This window comes from Protopterus annectens, chromosome 1.part0 (genome assembly GCF_019279795.1).
Source record: "Protopterus annectens isolate FY-2018-M chromosome 1.part0, PAN1.0, whole genome shotgun sequence".
Classification (NCBI taxonomy): Eukaryota; Metazoa; Chordata; order Ceratodontiformes; family Protopteridae; genus Protopterus; species Protopterus annectens.
Window position 1 is genome coordinate 1,282,627,938 of NC_056725.1, and position 20,250 is coordinate 1,282,648,187.

At 39.1% G+C, this 20,250-nt stretch overlaps 1 protein-coding gene across 6 annotated transcripts in view; it reads right to left on the reverse strand.

The window, feature by feature from the left end:
* The window catches only part of NEDD4L (NEDD4 like E3 ubiquitin protein ligase), a 3,335,946-nt gene that overhangs the window by 303,326 nt on the left and 3,012,370 nt on the right, over window positions 1–20,250 (reverse strand). The gene's annotated exons all lie outside the window — the stretch shown is intronic.

Here is a 20,250-nt window from a genome sequence, read left to right on the forward strand (position 1 = left end):
GTTTTGTCAGGTATAAAATAATACCATCTGCAAATAGCACCAGCTTTTCTTGAGTACCATACCAATTAAAACCTTGAATTTTTGAGTCCCTTGATTTATTTCCCCAAACTAGTAAACCATCCACTAAATGTCCCATCGCTACAGACTCTACTCCAACCCTATTGCACCACCAGACCACTAAGATCCAGCAACAAAAATCACTTGCAGATCACTAAAGCCAATAACTCTGCTGGTGAAGCAGTATTCTCTTGCGCCATAGCCAAATTATGGAACTCACTCCCAACCACAATTACCTCCGTACCATCATGCACCCACTTCAAAACTTTACTAAAAGCGCACCTAAAAACATGCTGGCTATGCCCTTGCAAATCCCACTCTAATATCATCCACCCCATCCAACCACTACCTTTCTTTCCACTCCACTAACTACCTTGATTATAGCAAGCTCAGATGCTCATAAGCCTAATACTTATTATACAGCAGGAACTTCTCATTGTAACATTTGTTAATGTCTGTTATGTACTTCACAGATAAAGATTCTAGTTGTCTACTGATGTACTATGTTCTTCATCTGTAAATATGTTGTAAGTAATTGCTATGTTAAATTGTTAATCGCTATGTAATCCAATGTAACTACTGTCTATTTATTTTACTGTGGAGCTTTTCTCCCCGGGCCTCCACTGAAAATGGACCTACATCCAGTCGGACACTCCCGGTCAACAAATTTAAATAAATAAATAAATAAATTTGCCAATGGTTCTAAATATAATGCAAATAACAAAGGGGAAAGAGGATACCCCTGCCTGGTTCCTCTGCTTAAGAAGAAATTATTGGAGACAACCTCACCCACTTTCATTTTCGCCTCTGATCCCTCATATATCCTCCTAATCAACCTTATAATTTTTTCAGGAAATGCAAATGCTTCCATTGCCCTGCTCATAAAGTCCCATCTTACTCTGTCAAATGCTTTCTCTTGGATTTAGGATATCTGATGTCCCCACCAAGTGATTTCTTTTCTCATGAATCCCAGAACTGTAATCTGAAAAAAAATTGGTGCTGCTGCTGGGACCAAAGAGACTTCAGATATCACTGTATCTTTCTCATGTGGAGTCTTGCCAGAGGTATCAAGAGAATCATACATGCCATGAGACACAGACTCATTTGGTATTCCCTTGCAGTAACCAAAGTCTGAGTAGAAAACCCCCAAAAGATCCAAATATAGTTTTATTCTCATTGTTTCTCACACTGTGTAAGGTATGTTGTCTAGGTTAAATGCACTGTCAATTTTCAACTACAGTACTCTTTTCCCACATCATCACTTCATATGTCTACCCCTTCACAAAATATCCTCCAAACAAAGGAATGCATCCTAAGCTGCCTTTGTGAACAAAACAAAGAATCTGCTCAGTGCTTTCAACTGACTCCTGAACTCTGTACTCATTTGCTTAAAATTTCAGCTTACAGCTAAAGCTTCAGCTTATAATTTGCCACATCTTTGAGAACTTTAGACAGAGTATGTGCTTCATCGTACAAATGTTTCATCAAATTAAATGCATACTAAATAATACTTTTTATACAGTTTTCAAAAGAGTATTGTCTTACTTAGAGGGATACAGTCTAGGAGACCCAAGACTGAGTAGCAGCTTGTATGCTATGGAAGTTTGGTTAATTGCTTTGATGAAGTCCAAGTGGATGGACGAAAGTGCTTAATGTTCTTTTAAGCGACAATAAATTTGGCTTTTTTTATTCTCCTGGTATTGGATTGATTACCTTTGAACTCCGGACTATGTGGACCTTTTTATTTGTTCTCAGTTTGTTTGAGGTCACCGGATACACACCTTTTTTGTAGCTATCAAAAAGGAAAATATGTCTCACTTACTCTTGCATTTTTTTAACATTATGTCTCAGGGCATAAGTAAGTATCTGGACTAGTGTTGTGATGTACAAAAAGTACTTGACTATTGGTAGAAATGGAAAAAATATGGGTTAGTTGAATGAAGCAAAGACCTGGATGATGCTTTCTGAACAGATAGGTCAGCAGGGATCTGAAAGGCCTCCACCCTCAGCATAACTTTCTCCAGAACCTGATGTCTAAGTAAGGGAAGCAAACCTACTGAAGCCAAAATGGGGTTATGACTATTAACTGTGGACTTGTCCTGCATAGCTTTCTCTATGAAGTTTGGAAAATAGAAAATAATGGAAAGCTCAAAGGAGACCAGGAGACAATTTCTGGCCATAGCATCCCTGGGATGTCAACAAGGGAAGGGAAGAAGAAAAGGAAAATGTTCTACTTGGTGTTAGCTGATGACGAAAGAAAAAGATCAAAGCAAGGCTTTCAAAATTGATAGAAGAGTTTCTGTGCCACTGATTGGCTGAGGGACCACGTGTGATCACCAGAAAACAGCAATTCAGCCTGTTTGCTAGAGAAGTGGCTTCTCCAGAAATATGACTAGCAATTAGAAATCAGTTTGTTGGCATAGCCCACTCTCACAGCCTCACTTCTTCTCAACAGAGACAGTAAAAAGAATGACAACCCCCCTACCTGTTGCTAAAATAAACCATAGCCATACTGCCAGCGTAGACAGCAACAGCACCATGGTGCAGGGATTAAAGCATAGTGTAAGGAGGACTGTTGATCTCTACTACATTCTGTAAGATGGCCTCTGATTATGGCCATACACCTTGGACAGTCTGCTCTTGACAATGCACTGCCCCACCAAAAGGCAGAGGAATCTGTGTTGACTACCCACTACTGTGGCAGTAACTTGGAAAGGACTGTCTAGAGTGAGTTTTGAACTGTAATGTAAAGTCACTATCTGAAATGTGATCTGCAAATGACTGGAAATCTTGATTAGGCGTGCCATGGGACCTGCTAGCTGGGACTACTGAACTTCTAAAGTCCACTGCAGAACTCAAGAAAAAATGTCAAATGGAACCACAGCTATGATGATTATCATCAATCCCAAGGCCCTCAGGCATATGAACACTGTTGCTGACTGATACAAAATGTGGTATAATCACTTGTTCAGTAAGGGAAAGCTCACTTCCTAGGGAAGCTTAACCCTGTAGGATAGTGTTCAGTGTACCACATGTAAAAGTCAGCATTTGAAAAGGCTCCAACCTAGACTTTGCAGTGTTCACTTCAATCCACAGGGATAGAAGGAGACTGAGAAGAGACTACAGATCAGAAATCAATCTGTCCCAAGATGTAGTAGACAGGAAATGTATTTCCCCACTAGCAGCCTTTGGTTCATTGCAAACATGCAAATGCATCTGATAAACACCCTGAGGCTCAAGTGGGAATGAATGACATGAGTCATGGACTAGTACTAAATCCATCTGGAAGGGGAAAAAAGTTTCCAGGATTCCTTTGGTAACTTTGACATGTACAGATATGTCTGTTTAATTTCATTGTCATAATTACTGCGAATGCTATTTTTACTTTAAGTCACAAGGTGACAAAAGGGATTAAAATTTGTAATATCACATTGATATTTTACTAACTTAACTGCTACTGAATTGATGACTGCAGTTACATAAACTATATATGAGTAAGATACTTGTGTAATGTTTTTAACTTTGAGTTTGATACTCTAGAATAAAGCCATTGTTAAATATCTTACTTTGCTTCAAATTTAATTCATATTAAGCTTAATTTAGACATTTTGGAGTGCAATTACCTTGTTTTATGTAATACCACATTAAACAGTGTTGTAATAAGTGGTGAAACATATAACTGCAATACAGGACAATGCATTAAATGTAATGAATGTGCAGGACCCCACTATGTAATGATTACACTGACATTAACAACATTCTATCTTGTATATAAAGACTTGGGGGCCAGATTCAATAATGCCCACACTAAGTGTACACGATATGTATTCAAGAACATCCCTACCACATGTTTTGTACTTTCTATTCGCTGAGAAAGATTAAACTTAGGGTACATGTAAGTCCACAGTATGCGGTAACCATTATGAATCCCTGTCAGTATTTAAAGCTGCAAGAGAATCAGTAGAAAAACTAAAATCAGGAGGAAGAAGATGTGAGTTATGTCTGTGCTGTCTGTTCAATCAGAACAGTGGACACTTCAGTGTAGACTTTATTGAATCCCGGGGTTGGTTTACTATTCCACATTTATAGAGTAAAGAAGATAACACTGTGTAGAAAGCAAGATGAGACATAAACCTGCCTATGTGACATCTCTGAATCAGCTGCATTCATAAGTTTTGAAAAGAAAATCACTTGACTATTTTTAAAAGATGAAAGAAGCTGTTACAGCTGCCTATTGCTTGTAGAAAGATTGTATCAGCAACCCGCACCTAATTTGGAGAAAGTCTTTTCTACAATAATTTTGCTGAAATTGGGTCTTTCCAGGGTCAGTACATGGTCACTGTCAGTCTCACACCTACATGTGGTGGTTCTTATGGAAAGCTTCAACAATGTTAAGGAACATAACTGTTGAGCAATTTGGAAAGAAATGAAGCAAAAAGTTATGCTACCCTCCCTGTAATGTGCAGTTAATTTGCATTCTGTAAAAGCAGGCAGCAGTGGTTTCTGGACTCAGCTAAAACTACAAAATAGTATATTTAATTTACCGTGGTTTGGACTATGATGGTGTTTACGGGGGACTTTAAATAAATAATGTGCATGACATATTGTAATTATTCTGTAGTACGTGTTTATTAGATGAAGTACCTTATCTAACCTTCTCTCAGTGTGTAGGCTGAATGACAAAGTCTGGTCAGTGAAGAGGCTTCCTGTGCTCATAAGTATGGTTAATTACATTTCCAAGAGGCTCTGAAAGTATAACCTGAACTGTATCTGACAATTATGTACTGTTACAAAGATTACAAGTGCAGTTTTCCTACAGCTGACTGTAAACTGTAAGGCTATAGTAGTTGTATTGCATTATGGTCATAAAATCAAGCTGTTTTCTAAAACAGAAAGCAACAATGGCCTAACCAACTGAGTATCGGGTCTCAAGCAATGTACCCAGGAGTACAAAATGGAAAGTCTTTGAAAAGTAACATGACTCATTCTTATAATGCTGAGCTCAAACAATCTAAACTGGACCCTGGAGGTACATGTTTTCCTTGTGATACTACTATAAAATGTAAAGTTATTATTAAATTTTGCTTATCTGTAAGATGAGACTAAATCACTCTTACAGTATGTGCCCCACCCCATGTATTCAAAGGCCTATGTAACACCCAGGCATACAAATGTATCAAAGGCTTTTGATAAATCAACAAACAAGGACAAATACTGCTCATATGCATCTTTTGCCCTATAAACTTGTTACAAGAGGGCTGTAACAGTAGTACGGTATACGAAGAATGATTCTTTCAAGAGCAATGCAGTCAAATACCAAGTAAATTACTGCTTTCTAAATAATATCTAATTTGGCTGGTAAGTATACTCAATCAGACTTTATAGTTTATAAACTTAGTTGTGCACACAGTTAAAAATTACTCAATTTATCACATTTTTTATATACATATACAGACACTAATGTATCATTTTTCAAAACGGGGAAAATTTATTTTCCAAAGAAAAATGAATTAGTAATGCACAAAAGCAGCATGGAGAAGAAAAAGTAAATATCAAACTTGCAAAATGTAAATAAGTACAGTTTGTGGAGAAGGCAAGAGAGACAGGATATTACGTTTGTAAGACCAATGTTTGAGCCATCATTCACTTAACGGTACAGAAGAAAATGAATGCTCAAAAAATGTTTAAATCCTAAGAAACAATCAGCTGTAACAGACAGTAAGGCATCTTAAGGTCTAAATATACCCAAATGCAACAAATACACAGTGAGAATGCATCCATAGGATTGCAGCAGCAGCATACGTAAGTGTTGCAGAAGCAACAAAAGTGTGAGCAATAATCGGATGTGTCTGTGCCGATTTTCAGATGTGCAGTCGGCATCTTGGGCATTTAAGCATTTTCAAACTATGCAAACAACATTTTCTTTTTCCTTGAGGAGGGTAAACAAAAAAAAACAATATAAACTCTGGTCCCATGAATCTCGGGTGATGGCCTGCTAGGCTTGAGGGTGCAGGGACAAACGTCCTGCCACAGCCTCCAGAGTGTGTCAGCTGGGCAAACATTTCTCCATGAAAGGACCGTGAAACCCAGTTCTGTGGTCCACCTCTGCCTCTTGGGTGATGTCCACTAAACAACTGGGACTCCACTAATGTCTGGATATGTGCAGGTAGATTACCAAAGGGGGATTTTGTCAGCTCTTTCATCAAGTCCCTCTGAAATTGAGTCACATGAGTTAGATAGTTCAGCACTCCAAGTGCAAAAGTCACTGAAACATATACCCATTTCCCAAATCTGTCAAAAGCCCTCAATTTTCTATTAGAGGAGGAAGAAATGTGCTCTCTTCTGACAAAGCCTTCCTTGTGGCTGCGACAACAAACATAGTATCTACTGGAGAACCCTTAACCCAGAAGAACCTAATCTTGGAGGCCATTACATTTTATCCAGTTTTCGTGGAACTGGCTCCACCACATAAGGTTCTTTCCATGCCCACTTAAAAATTAGATTCATTAGTTTCTCAGTGGATGGAAGCATCCAAGAGGTCAAACAGCCAGCCACAAATGCCTCAAGGAACACCTACTCCTCAGAAGATGGAGGTTCAGGTTCGGAGGACCAACCTCTTCTCCTTCTCGTCACCTCCAGAATATCTCCAAAGAAGGTGTCTACTAGAGGGGATCATGGGAAACCTTCACCTTCATTGAAATATGTGTTGTTAGTGACTGACTCCAGTGAAAAGTCCAAAATGTTTCCTTTTACAAGCCCATTTCCTCAGAACCTCCCCAGTGTGGGCTTCTATAAAAGGCTCAGAATTGGAAGGGGAGTTTGCCTGGTGAGAAGCCTCAAGGCTGAATGAAGCTGACTGCCCCTGAAGACTAGGAAGAACATAAATAGACACAGGATCCAATAGGGTGTCAGGAGAGAACTGAATGGGGGCAGAGACACCTCTTTGCTTGATCTGTAGTGAACCATCTTACATGCCTCAAAAGCAGAGTATGAAATCAGAGTCAAAGACACACACACCCTGAGCTACAGTAGGCTGGAGTGGGAAGCCCTTGACTCAGATGTGACCTGGCTCCAACAGCAACAGAGGTGTGGAGCTGTCCAGCTCCAAAGCCAAAAGGGACAGGGACAGCTCCAAAAAGTTTGGAGTTAAGCCCGACCCCTGAGCCTCTGCTCTGATGCTTCAGCTTAAAGATTCATCTTGATTTGACATAGTCGAGACAGTGAGGGAAACCATAGGAGGTGAAGTCAAAAATGTGGTTGGCTATGAAGTTTCTGCTCCATGGAGCAGACTCTGGTTTGTGGGCTTTGGATCTGAAGGTCAGATCGGAAGAGGAGAAAACAAAAACAATGTTGGGACTGTATGGACCACTTCCTGGAACCACAGATGGGGTTGGCACTGGGATGACCCCCAACTAAGTCTGCACCTGTAGAAAGTTTCACATTATCCTGTTGACATCAGCTTCCAAAAGACTCTGAGATAAATGGAAGGACCTAAAGGACGAAGCCACAGATGGAGGCAGAGAAGAACACTGATGCTTCTCTTGAAGAAACAGAGTGAAGCCTGGGGCTAATTGGCTCCAGGGAGAATCGTAAATGGGGTCTCTGGAACCACACTTCTCAGTGTTTTGAGAATTGGGCCATCTAGCTGTGAATGCTCTGGAGACCTTTTTCCAGATTCCTTCGACCTCATCTCCTGTTCCCTTTCTTTAACTGGTTCTTTGCCATTTTCCGTTACTTTCTCTTTCGGAACATTGGAGTTGTCCATCTTCTTGGATGAAGAAGATGATGTCTCAGATGCAAGAGGAGCTGAACTGCCCGCATGGGAAGGCCCTGCAATACAAGTTTATAGAGATGGCCTTGCAGGGCCCTCAGCCCAAAAGAACAACAGGCTTCCCAGTTGGTGTCTAGCCAAGATAGTCCTAAACAGTATACACACAAGTAGTGTAGATCCTGTGGTGGAATCTTTTGCTCACAGGCAGTGCATTTTTTTAAAGCCAGTGGCCTTGTCTAACATGCTGGGAAGAAAAGACAAACTTCAATAACAACTGGTATAACAACCATGACCAGTTGTAGCTAGCAGGGAATCTAAAGTAGGCCTCATACTAACAGCAGCAAAGGACTTATTGTGCACATATATCTGTATATGTATATAATTTATGTGCACACGTGTGTGTGGCACACATACTACACAGCTACAAGAAGACTGTAGTAACTAAACTAATATGTATATAGATTATTTTTGGGGGGGGGGTGAAGGAGAGGATTGAAAGGGTTTTGGAAAGGTTTCAAAAGGGTTAGTATAATATACAACTGCTAATAAGAAAGCCAAAAAGCAAAAAATTCAGATTTATGCTATGATGATATCAGAGCCCTCAAACTGCATGTTCTGACACAAGTAAACCAGATCTGAGGTAATCATAGCACCAGAGGAAATTGTGGGTGGAAGCAGGAATCAGAGCCTTGAATCCAAGCTCCAGAAAAGTGCACAGGTTGGATCCTATAACCCAATTACTGAATCATATGAACAAGACATCGGATCATCAGATGTATTAATAATATGGATAACTGATTCCCAAAAAGTACTCAGTTGACTCCTTTAGGTCACACAATGGTTATAATGTATACTGAGATTACATGAAATAATGATTACATCTGGATAAAGTTATAATGGTGCACCACTTGCCTGATCCCAAAAGGCAACGGCACTAAATGACATAGTGGCATACAAATATTTATTTTTTAACTTTTTAATTCACCTATCTTGATGACTGTCACTGTGTAAGGAACAAGGATTTATTGGTAGTGGGCAACTTTCCATGCAGAAGGGTATTCTATACAAATCCTGTGACCATAGTAGTGCCACCAAACCCCTCAACTGTCCAGACTTTTGCAGAATGTCCAGATTTTTGTCTCGTATTTCTGGTCTGTTCATTATAAAAAACTATGGTTTTCTAGCAAATCTGTGAAGATTGAAGTCACTAAATAATGACATAATTTGTGTTTCAGACTTTGCATCATTCAGAAAATGCATAATAACACAAATCTTGTTATTCGAGCAACTTTCTAAGTTTATAGCAGCACTACTTAAAATCTGTCCCTATTTTTGGACCTTCATACCCCCATTGTTTAAAGCGTTGTCCAGATTTCCTGTGCTAAAAGGTTGAGAGGTGAGTGCCACATATATTCTGCTGGTGTAGGGGCCTGCAATACTAATCTCGATGGGGAATGCACATTTTCACACATTCAGTAACCACGGAATGCAGTAAGAAGTGTTGATCAGCAGACCAAAAGCACCTTGTTGGCTCCCTGATATTTTCAGTTGTTAAACTACTTAAGGCCACTGCAACACAACAGAGGTACAGTGAGTCAAGCAACCTCAACATCCAGGACAGGCAAACCAAGTACCACCTCTTACTCCTGACCTTCTTCCTCATGCCACCAGTGTCCAGACCACCAAAAGAATCTGGATCATCAGAAGCACAGACAGAGCTTCATCCTTTGAAGCTACTGATCTGCTCAACATATAAGGAAATAGTTAACATGCAGAGAATTTCCTGCCACATGCAGAGGATAGACAGGCATGGACTTTATGTTGGCATAAAGAATAGTACTTAAACAGAGAAATGCGTGGGGGTATTTATACTGTAGCCAGATGCCATCTGAGGTACATAATTAAAAACCTGGGTGAGACAGACTGACAGTTTCTTAGACCATGCAAAACACATTAGTGCATCTAAAGCAGTAGGTCATGCTACTAACATTAGAAAATGCTAATTATGCCTGGAAATGACTACAGCAGACAAGGTAGGTGAATATCTCAATACGCAGCATCATTTAAAGTTCATTTTAATATAGATAAAAGTGATACAGTACTGCATCCAGACCAACAGCAAATGGCCTGCTTTTTATAAACATCAGACCACTAGGAATAGATCACAAATATGCAACTCCCACACTGCAAACTATGTAAAGCATTAGCATTGCTAAAGTACTGCATAAAGAAATAAGAAATAAAATAACCATTGTGGCAAAATGAACTGACTGCAGGCATGCCTGCATATATTCATGAATAACTGCAAATAATATCAAAGTGAAGTAAACCAAGGCATCCTATGAGCACAAGAGTCCCTCTGCATATTTAATGCTAACAAAAATTAGTCATTGCCAGCATCAACTCATGGGCATGTGAGACCAAACTAACACCCTCTTTGTTTAAACGTCAACTTTTACTAGCTGTTACATAATATCTATGACTTAAGATGCAGGCAAGACAATGAACATTTAGAAAGCAAATTTGGGACACTGCAAATAAATAAACACTAGCTGATAGCCACTAAATAAGCTTTAAATAAAGTAATGGTACAAGCAAATAAAATACATGTAATTATGTAATAAATATAAGAACAAATGGTGGCCAGCACAGGGTTTAACACCACTACTAGTTATACTGCATCTACTTAGAAAAAAATAGCTTAAAACTGAATGCACCTAGCAAGCAAGTGAAAAAATGAGATTCACATCTCCAGTCCTAAATCTTTCACAGTTACATGCAAAAGCAATCAGTACTGATTTACTATGAACATGGAAACAGATGTGTCAACAATACTACCGGCCAATAATGGAAGTGAAAAATGACTGTTGCACATAGTGGGAGAAGGTCCGCTAGGAAAAGAGGGGATGGATAAACAGGTATCTAGTACTTAGACGTTGCTCCTCACCTAGCCTTTAAAGGCATAGCGAGAACTTGGCATTTCAAAGCACATACAAAGGTACAAATAAATATACTTTAAAATAAATAAGGCCCACACAAGGGAGCACATATCCACTGGAGACAATCGGTGGAGGAACAGACAGCAGTATGACTGAGAAGGCCCATTCTGTTGGATAGGTGAGCTGAGTATAGCGCCTTTGTTTCAGCCTCAACAGGCAGGTGGTGGTATGCTGCATGAGGTCTTCATGCAGGAAGGCTGTGCTTCTTTGTACAGCTGAGGCACTGGTAGATTATGCTGTGTTACTTCAAGCCCTACAGCTGGGAAGCAGCACTTACTGCAAGGCAGCATCAGGCTTTGCTCAGTAGCAGTAGGCCCATTCTCTGGTAGAACAATGGCTTCAGTCATAGCCTGTACAGATGCTGTCAGTTGGCCTTTTTAGACATAGAAGTCAGGGTTCTCACAGTGTTACTTTAAGTACTATGGATATACATTTCAACAAAGGAAAACAAGGGTCAGTAATGAATACAATAAGAGGGCTATGCAGTAACCTTAAGGCATAGCTCTCAACCTTCCATCTCCAAAATGAGGAACACTAGCCCTCATAATGTGGAACAAATGGGCAAAATGTGGAATGCATACTAATGATTTACTAACAACTTCAACTAGGAAGGTACAGGATGGTTAATATATGCTGGTTTTACTTATAAAGAAGATCTTTTAATGAATTAATGTGATTAATTTCTATTTACCATGGATTTCACTTAAAAAAATTCCTAACACTGAATGTATGACAGACTCAATGTGGAAATTTGAGGAACTTCGAGGAACATGAACATTTTAAGACCCCAAATGAGGTACGTTCTTCGTAATGAGGTATACTTGAGAGGTATGCCTTAAGGCAGAAGGTTTTTGGTCAGAAATGTCTATCCTGCACTCCCAGAATTGAAGTACCTTGTTCAAAAAATGCTCTTACTTAGAACCTTCTCTGTGGAGTTTGCATGTCCTCCCCGCGTTCGAAAGACATGCGTAGAATGAGCGTGCCTTCGCTGAAGGTTGTGTGTCGAGCTGGCACCTTGGCACCCATAAAAAATCTACTGCCAATCGTTAGCGGACCGGAGTTCCGCTGTGGTGACCCCTAACCGGGAAAAGCCAAAAGAACAACAACAACAACTTTGAACCTTATTTGTAGCAGCGAAGGGGTTGGGAGACCTTAGAAATTTACTGCCTTCATGTCTGGAGTGACTAAGCATGATGTGCTGTTGTCTTTTCCATTGGGGACCTGAAAAGAAAAGCCTATTTAAGGTAGCTCTCAGTATCAAGGGTCGTCACATGAAACTGGTTCCTTTCACATTTGGTGACACCCCATCAATTATGCTCCCTGTACCTCCTTTATGGTGATCTGAAAAATCTTTAACCTCTTGAAAATGTACAATCTGTTATGGTATCATAACTATCAATACTCTATGACTGAAGCGAACATGCATAAATACACTAATTTGGAACACAGTTTCTGGTCTCACATATATATATATATATATATATATATATATATATATATATATATATATATTACTTCAAGCAATAAACTATGGAAAAGAAAAATTGTGGAGCTTATGGTGTAACATGCTGATGTGCATCTACGCACTGCATTTGATGATGCTGCTTACACTATGTCACACATTATTTAAATATAAAACTTGGAAAACTAAACTGAGCTAATTAGTCTAACAGACTGCATGAACTAGGTGTCTCAGACTTAAAACGAACTGCCATGTGCATCAAACAATGCAGCATGTTATCAGGCAAAGATGCTCACAGTTGGGTGTTCTTCTGTTCACTTAAGAATACAGAGGGACAAAGCAGCACAAAGCCTCAAGGGTAGTACATGACAGATGAATGCCTAAAAAGCTCTAAAATAAGGTGTACAAAATAATGAAATACACAGTGGCACAAAAAAAAGGCAGTGAAGTCAGCGCAGCTGAGGAAGCTTCAGGTGATGAGAATTAAGTCATTAGGAATGGTAGTAGCATGTACCCTGTGAGACAGGCAAATAAATAAGGACATTAGAGCAGAAGCCAAAGTAGCTCCAGTTGCACAGAAGATCAAATAGACCAGATTACAGTGATGTGGTTATATGTGTAGAAAATAAAAGGTGATCTGGTAAATCAGATTAGGGAGAGACAGGAAGATGGCAGGAGACAAGGACACCCAGCCAGGAGATGGACGGACTGTCTGACGGAAGATTTGAGGCAGACAGGCAGGCTTGACTGCTGAAAATGGTATCAGTACAGCTAAGAAATAAGAGAGATGGCTACAGCTGATGCAAGACCCTTACCTCATGCAAAACAGGAAGGAGGAGGTTGATGATGATTATGATTAAAAATGAATCACTTCTAAGGACACTGTCCCCACTGCTCCTACCATCATAAATAACTCATAAGAATGTAATGAAATTCAAGTACATAGGAGTAGCAGGTATTTAATATACAGTTTCATTGGTTCTGGGTGATGTATTTGTATTCCCCTATTTCCCTCTTGCCACTGCATAGCTCTTACTGACCCACTCCACATTTTTAAATGAAGTAAAATGCAAAGCATGAAGCACAATATCTCCCAACACATGCACAGCAGGCCTGGGTTATTTTTATTTTTATTTTTTTTTACATTTAAGCACTATATAACTTTTTTAATGCCTCACATAAAATTCAAGTCCTCTATAGTTAACAGTCACAGGTCCTTCCCCTTGTTCATCAAGTCATCTGATGTTCTAAGTTTTATAATAATACAAAAAGCCTTCTTTATACAGGCATGATTGTTCCCTTTTTCATTACTTTTCAGTTCTAGCTACTATACATTAAATAGCATTTCAAACTTTACTCTAAGATCCATGTCAAGTCACAGCCATCAAATGAAGATAGTGTGATGTCCGAGATGAAAGTTCTTACATAAAAGTCTCCCAAAAGAAAATATGTTAAAGCCTGTCAAACTTTGAGCTTACCTCTATGACGGCTGACAGATGGACATGGCATCCAGGTCCAAGGAAGTCATAGTGCCACTTTATTCAGACCTATCAAGGGTCTAATGTCATCTTTGTCATGTTCCCCACCAGACATATGCAACAGCTGGAATGCCCACTGGTCTTCTACAGGTTACTGAGGGGCAATCTATGCCTGGCATACAAGTATTCCTCAGATCCAACTTTAATGGACCTTTTACACATCTGCAAAATGAAGAGCGTAAGAAACACTAGATCCAAGGATTTAAATTTTGCTTGCGACATAAACAGGACATGTTGGCAAGACAATATGCGTCTCAACAGGATCCTCATGCTCTGGAACAGGCTCACCACACATGTGAAGCAGAGTACATCCCTAATCATATTTAAGCATAAACCTGACTAATGTAGGGGAAATTGGAAATTCACCCTGGGTTTGGCCCCCATGTCTCTGATGGTCGCAGGCAGACAGTAACCATCCATAAAGTAACAACCCCCCCTCCCCACGTAACCTTTGTAAACTTCCTAACATATCCTCCCTCCTAATAAACACCCATGACACATAGGGACAGGACTGGTTTGGGTTACACAGCTAGGCTTAGAAAGGCAGTGGTGGTCAGCAGCCAGGTATATACCTATGAACCTATGGTGCACTAACTCCAGAGAGCAATTAAATTTCCAACCCCTTCCTACATTAAGTTTTACATGCATTACTCTTTCTCCAGTCTTAAAATTCCTAATTTTCTAACCTCTGCAGCACATCTTGTACAAAAAGTTTGGTTATCCACTTGCATTAAACTGGTCTAATGTTTGAAATTTGTTGACCATGTTGATTTAGTTGAGTTATACGCATTTTGTCAATGGGGATCTAGGAAAAGTGATCAGTTGCTGCTAGACAGAACAACATCTCTAAAGAAACTCGCAATATACAGTATCGATACCTGGCTAACCTTATATTGACTTTTAAGAAAATAACTTCTGAAATTATACTGTCCAATAACTGCCACGTCATTTTTTAACATGCATCTTAACTACCACTAAATCAAGCTGATGGGACAATAACTTAATGCCATAGCTGATGGGCAGCATCTTCCAGAAATCACCAGCTTTTGCTGGATTGTAGAGTTGGCACTAATGTCTCAAATGTTTGGTATTTGGATAAACTCAACAGCTACGTTGTTAATATAACCAGTACTAGATATTCGATTCATAATTTGTTATACCACAGAGACTACATAAAACAAGTTGAACATTTTGTCTTCTCATTTCTGAAACTAGAACAGACACCTCTCAATAGCAGCCGCTCCACTGGAACAGTTTACAGCTATCAAAGGTTTTGCAATATGCAATTAGATGATGTTGTCCTCTCTAGCACTGGAAGCAGTGCTAATGTTTCAGTTTTGTAAAACAAACATTTCACTGTTAGCAGGTTTAAACTGACATTCTGTTGTGCCTTGTAAAATGAATACAATTTACAAGTACGTGTTAGTGGCCAGAAAAAAGGTGTTAAAGAAATTCCAAAACAAACACAGCTAGGTCTGGTGCATAAAACCAGCAAAAAGAAATACACTAGGCAAACTCTGAAAATATTTCAGTCTTAATGCCTCAGTCCAGTAGAGTATGACACCTACATCACCCATCATCTGAGCAAGGGAAACGGCTGCTTGCAACAGAGCAATTCAAAGTCAGAATGAGAAAACAGTCATGACTCCCAGTGGCAGAATGAATGACCTTAACTGCTTACTGCACTAATAACCGAACAGTAATGAAACGATTACTCAAAAGATCAAAGTTCAGTAAAGTTTTACAAAACAAACAGGAAGTGTGAACAATTTCTATATATACTTTTTTTTGTATTAAATGGCAAAATCCAAAAACATGCAAGGCCAACATAAAGAATCTCAGGACACAAATCATCAATAGAACACTAAAAAAAAGATAATTCAGAATTTTGAATAAGACCATAATAAACCCAAACTGATTACATATGCCAATTAACTGCCATGCACTAGGAAGTTAACTGCAATATAGGACAGAAAGTTCAGTCTCATCATATACAATTTAAATATTTTGACTGTGAAGCTGAACAAGTCTGGGGTACGTGTGAATACTTTGTCTTGTATTTTCCAGCTCCAAGGTAGCACAAGGTGACCTCTACCTAGTCAGCAGGATGCAATTCCATAAGGAGGATGGGAACACAGCCCTACACATGGGTATAAAGAACCCCACAGCAGGATGCACAGGTGAAAGGGCTCAGGTATAGCACTAATATGGTGCAAATATCCACAGTGACAAGTTGGGGAACAAACGTCACATGATGGAGCTAGTAATGCAGCAACACAGTAGTGATAGGTTGGCTTGAAATGACAGATGGTCCAGATTATCACTAGAGCCTGTACCCTACCCTGCCACAGGGCAGGAAAAACATTGCTAAGTCAGACACCAGAGAAGATGTAACTATTTTTAAGCCTGCAGCTTTTACAGACAGAAATACCACCTGCATGGGAGTTCTACTCCTGTTAGTGTCATGGAAGTGACATATTTTTAGATGCCACTGGCCAGTATTCATTTAGACTAAGAAGGGAGGTAGGGACACAAGCAGGTAATAGTTTCTGATGACATCCAAATAGATGTTCTAATAGGTGACATTATGACTAAAACAGTACCGTATGTATATGCCATTATGCATAACAAAGCATGGATGCAATCATGTAGGAACCAAAGCCAGGATGAGACCCAGTTAGTGCTCGCACCATGGTAGGACCTAGTTATTGTCTTCACTTCAGGAAGAGGCTGGCAATGTGGCCACTTTACAAAACAGGAGGCAGCGAAAATCCTAAATTAAAGCCATAACTTTCAGAAAATTATGCACATCCTCTGTAAGGAGTTCCTTCACGGGATGAAATGGTTGACAGCATTAAGACTAAATTTGATACACACAACTGGACTTCTGACAGATGGAGAATTGGGGAGGATTTCAAAGAGAGTTAAGGGAAGCTAAGCCCTCAAACCTCACTCTGCAGCCAAAGAAACTCCTCCTGATCCACAAGGACACAGGGAGTTAGTATACCAGAACAAGTGATACCAGGCTTCTGAAAAAGGGCTACAGGGGAAGAGTGATACAGCAGATGGTAGCCGTCAGGCTCTACTGTAGGTCACTTCTGACCACAGTCAACAATATTCCTTTTTTCAAGCAATTTGGGCACACAATATATAAACAACACTTCATATGTAAAAAGTTTGCTGCCTCTGCATTACAAAAGAAGTAAAAAGTACTGCAATGCTTGTGAGCAGTGCCAAATGTTAAGGCATGAGGTAAAGCTTGGAAGTACCCAGTTGGCAGAACATCGTAGACAGGGCAGGGTTATCTATAAGGGTAAAGAAATGCTAGGTAAAATGGCAAAAATGTTCTACCCGGTCACCAAAATGTACAAGATCTTTTAAAACAAAATGCTGGGAGTCTATAACATGAAATGTATCTCTTATTTCACGCTTCCTTTCCTGACGGTCTCTCAATAAAACCCGCTTGATTCTAGAAAAGGAAGCAGTTATGTGAAAAAAACTGTAATAATATGGGAAGATGTTACTCTACCAGAAAAAAGGAAGGAGCTATTGAAAAAACTGTAATAATATGGGAAGATGTCATTCTCTTATAAAAAAATAAAAAAGATGAGTTAAATGTATTAAAGTTGTATCATATTTAAAAAGGTGCATAAAACTGTTTAAAAATGAAAATAAAAGTAAAATAAGCTGCATTGTAATCACCTTTTGGCAAAAGAGGAAAATGCAAAAGAAAATGTTGAAAATGGTATAAAACTACATGTTCCATTGTAAAAATGTATTGAGGCTTGGAAACAGAACTAATCCAGGTTTCTTGACTGACTACATTATTGCAAAAGATGCTGCTTGTACATTCTGCCTAAGTCACGGGATAATGCCTTATTTGGATAGTAGCCACCCCCCCCCCCCATCCCCCGCCGCCAGACAAATCTAAATGTTGAAACAAGAAGGATGTCTTCTAAATTCAAGCTCAAGTAACAGATCATCATGTTTGGGGGCTATAAAAAGATGGGCTGACAGTTCATTCAATAATGTCTCAGAATCACAGAAGTTACTGGAGTTGCTGTACCGTCTGATGGATTGTACACTTGGCAGACAGCTCAAATGTTACAGCTATTTCCTGTAAGAACTTTGCAAATTATATTTTGAACTTGAAAATCACAGTCAGTAAGGGCACAGCATGCCTTTTAACCAAAAGCAGACAGTTAGTTTATATGTTACAGATTTTTCTGATCACTCACTGTCTTTTTAAATGTTTTATTTTAATTTCTTCTGCAAGTCATTTACTGTCTGTATATTTACTTGAGGAAAAAGTCTAAACTTTTTTAAAGCAGAATGCGTTACTCAACTGTGAATGCTTATGGCTGCTGCTTCATTTGTTAGCTTACAGGTTTATTTATTTTACCTGCATAGCCATCTTTTGTGGCTCCAATGCTTGTAAGGGAGACTGCTCAGAACTAAGTGCTACCATATTTAAAGGCTGGTTTATTTAAGATAAACAGCAAGGTTTGTTTTTGTTTTGTTAGTTTTTTAAAGCTTGAGAAGGAGGAAGTTGGTGCTGGAGACTCGCCATTTATCCCCACATTCTGATAAGTGGGTGTGTGTTTGTATCGTACATGCATATGTGTAAGCAAAATAAGTCTTGTCAAGTTTCATTTGCTGCTTTAAAAGTCCAAGGAAGCTAGTGATTATACCTCTTATCTGTAGCTGTGCAGTGCAGAGCTTTTCTAGGTGTGGCAGGTGTTGGCTATTACTCAAGTACAGTACAGTACATTTACCATATACCCTTAAGCTTAACAATTCTTTGCATAATAACTAGTACCAGTTGTGGAAGTCATCGTATGCTGGCTCCACTGCAATTAATATTGATAGCACCAGTACAGGAGTCAAAGTCCATAAAGTAATGTCCATCACATATTAATCAATGGCAATGGGTGGGATTTAAATACCCGATCATCATACCAATGGCAAAACCTGAATGTGGACATCATTCCTAGTTTATCAAAAAATCTACTTTAACCACTTCACTATTTTACAGCTAAAATGAAAGGGCTTACTGCATGGCATTTAAAACATGATATAGCACAACCAGTATCACTGAAAAAATCTGCATGGTGGGTCAACTGATTTTCAAACTAAGCAGTAATTCACAGCACCGCTATACTAAGTAAACGCAGAGAAGATCTTGCATGACAGAATAAGGCATGACAATTTCATCTTTCAGAATGGAAAACATATTGAAGGAAAGAGAAAGCTTGGTTAAAATACAAAACTGCATTTTCTATGGCTGACTACTTTTGGGTAGAACAAAATAAAAACAAGTAATAACTAAGCATTGTGCTGCAAGGACATTAGTACAGTACAGGACATCAATGTAAGATAAAAGATAAACAATGTGTTTTCTTTTCAGCATCTGCATATACTAATCTAAAACTCCAAGTCAATTTTATCATCCTGCTCATACTTCAGTATGGTAGAACTATTAACAATAAATAAAGAAAATACATTTGAAAACATTAAAATGTTATGAGGGATTAATACGATAAATAATTGGACAAATGAGATAGGTTATTTCAAGTACAAAAAAGGAAACAGGCTAGGTTTAAAATGGCCTGCAAGGGCATCTAGCCTAGTATTTTAGCATCCTCCACTACTGATGGTGTAGTACTCTCAGCACAGGAATCAGCCATAACAGTCATACTGGATGATTTTTCTGCTTCAAGTGTTAAAGAGCTTGTATTTCTTTTTCTCCTTGGAAGCCTTCTTGAATGCATGGTTACAGTCACAGACATATCCTTGCCACTATGTGCACTTTCAACTTTCACAGACTTGGGCATAGCAGGTTCTTAAGCAATTATTGCTAAATCAGAGCCCATATCCGGTTTACCCCTCCTTGGTCATTTTCTACCACCAGAATGTCCTAAACTATGAACCTACTAATACAGAACACAAAATGAAATTAACTATAACAACTTACAAATGCACAGTGAAATAAATGTGTGTTAAGGGTTTTCTTAACACATCCTACTGTAGGTCTAGTCCTAACATGGTAGTGAGTACCACAGGTATGGTGCCCAGAATGCAAATTAACACTTCCCAGTTCATTCTAGGTGAAATTCAGGAATCAACAGTAACCCAGAGCCAGATGAATGGAGTTAAAACAATCCGGTCTGGAACATACAGGAGTAGGAACTGCCATAATAAGACCTTTGTAGGAAGTTAGATGCTTGATTTCAGGGTTGATACTTAAATAATAAGAAACTAAAAACTACAAGTTTCATTAGCTCCTTTGCTGATTGATGGCGATCAAAGATCACGTCTGGATTTTGCACAGCAAACAACAACTCAAGCCTGTCCTCTAAAAAGGTAATGACAAAGGGTAGGCCAAGATGTCATGACAGTAACTGATTCTTAGGTGGACTATGT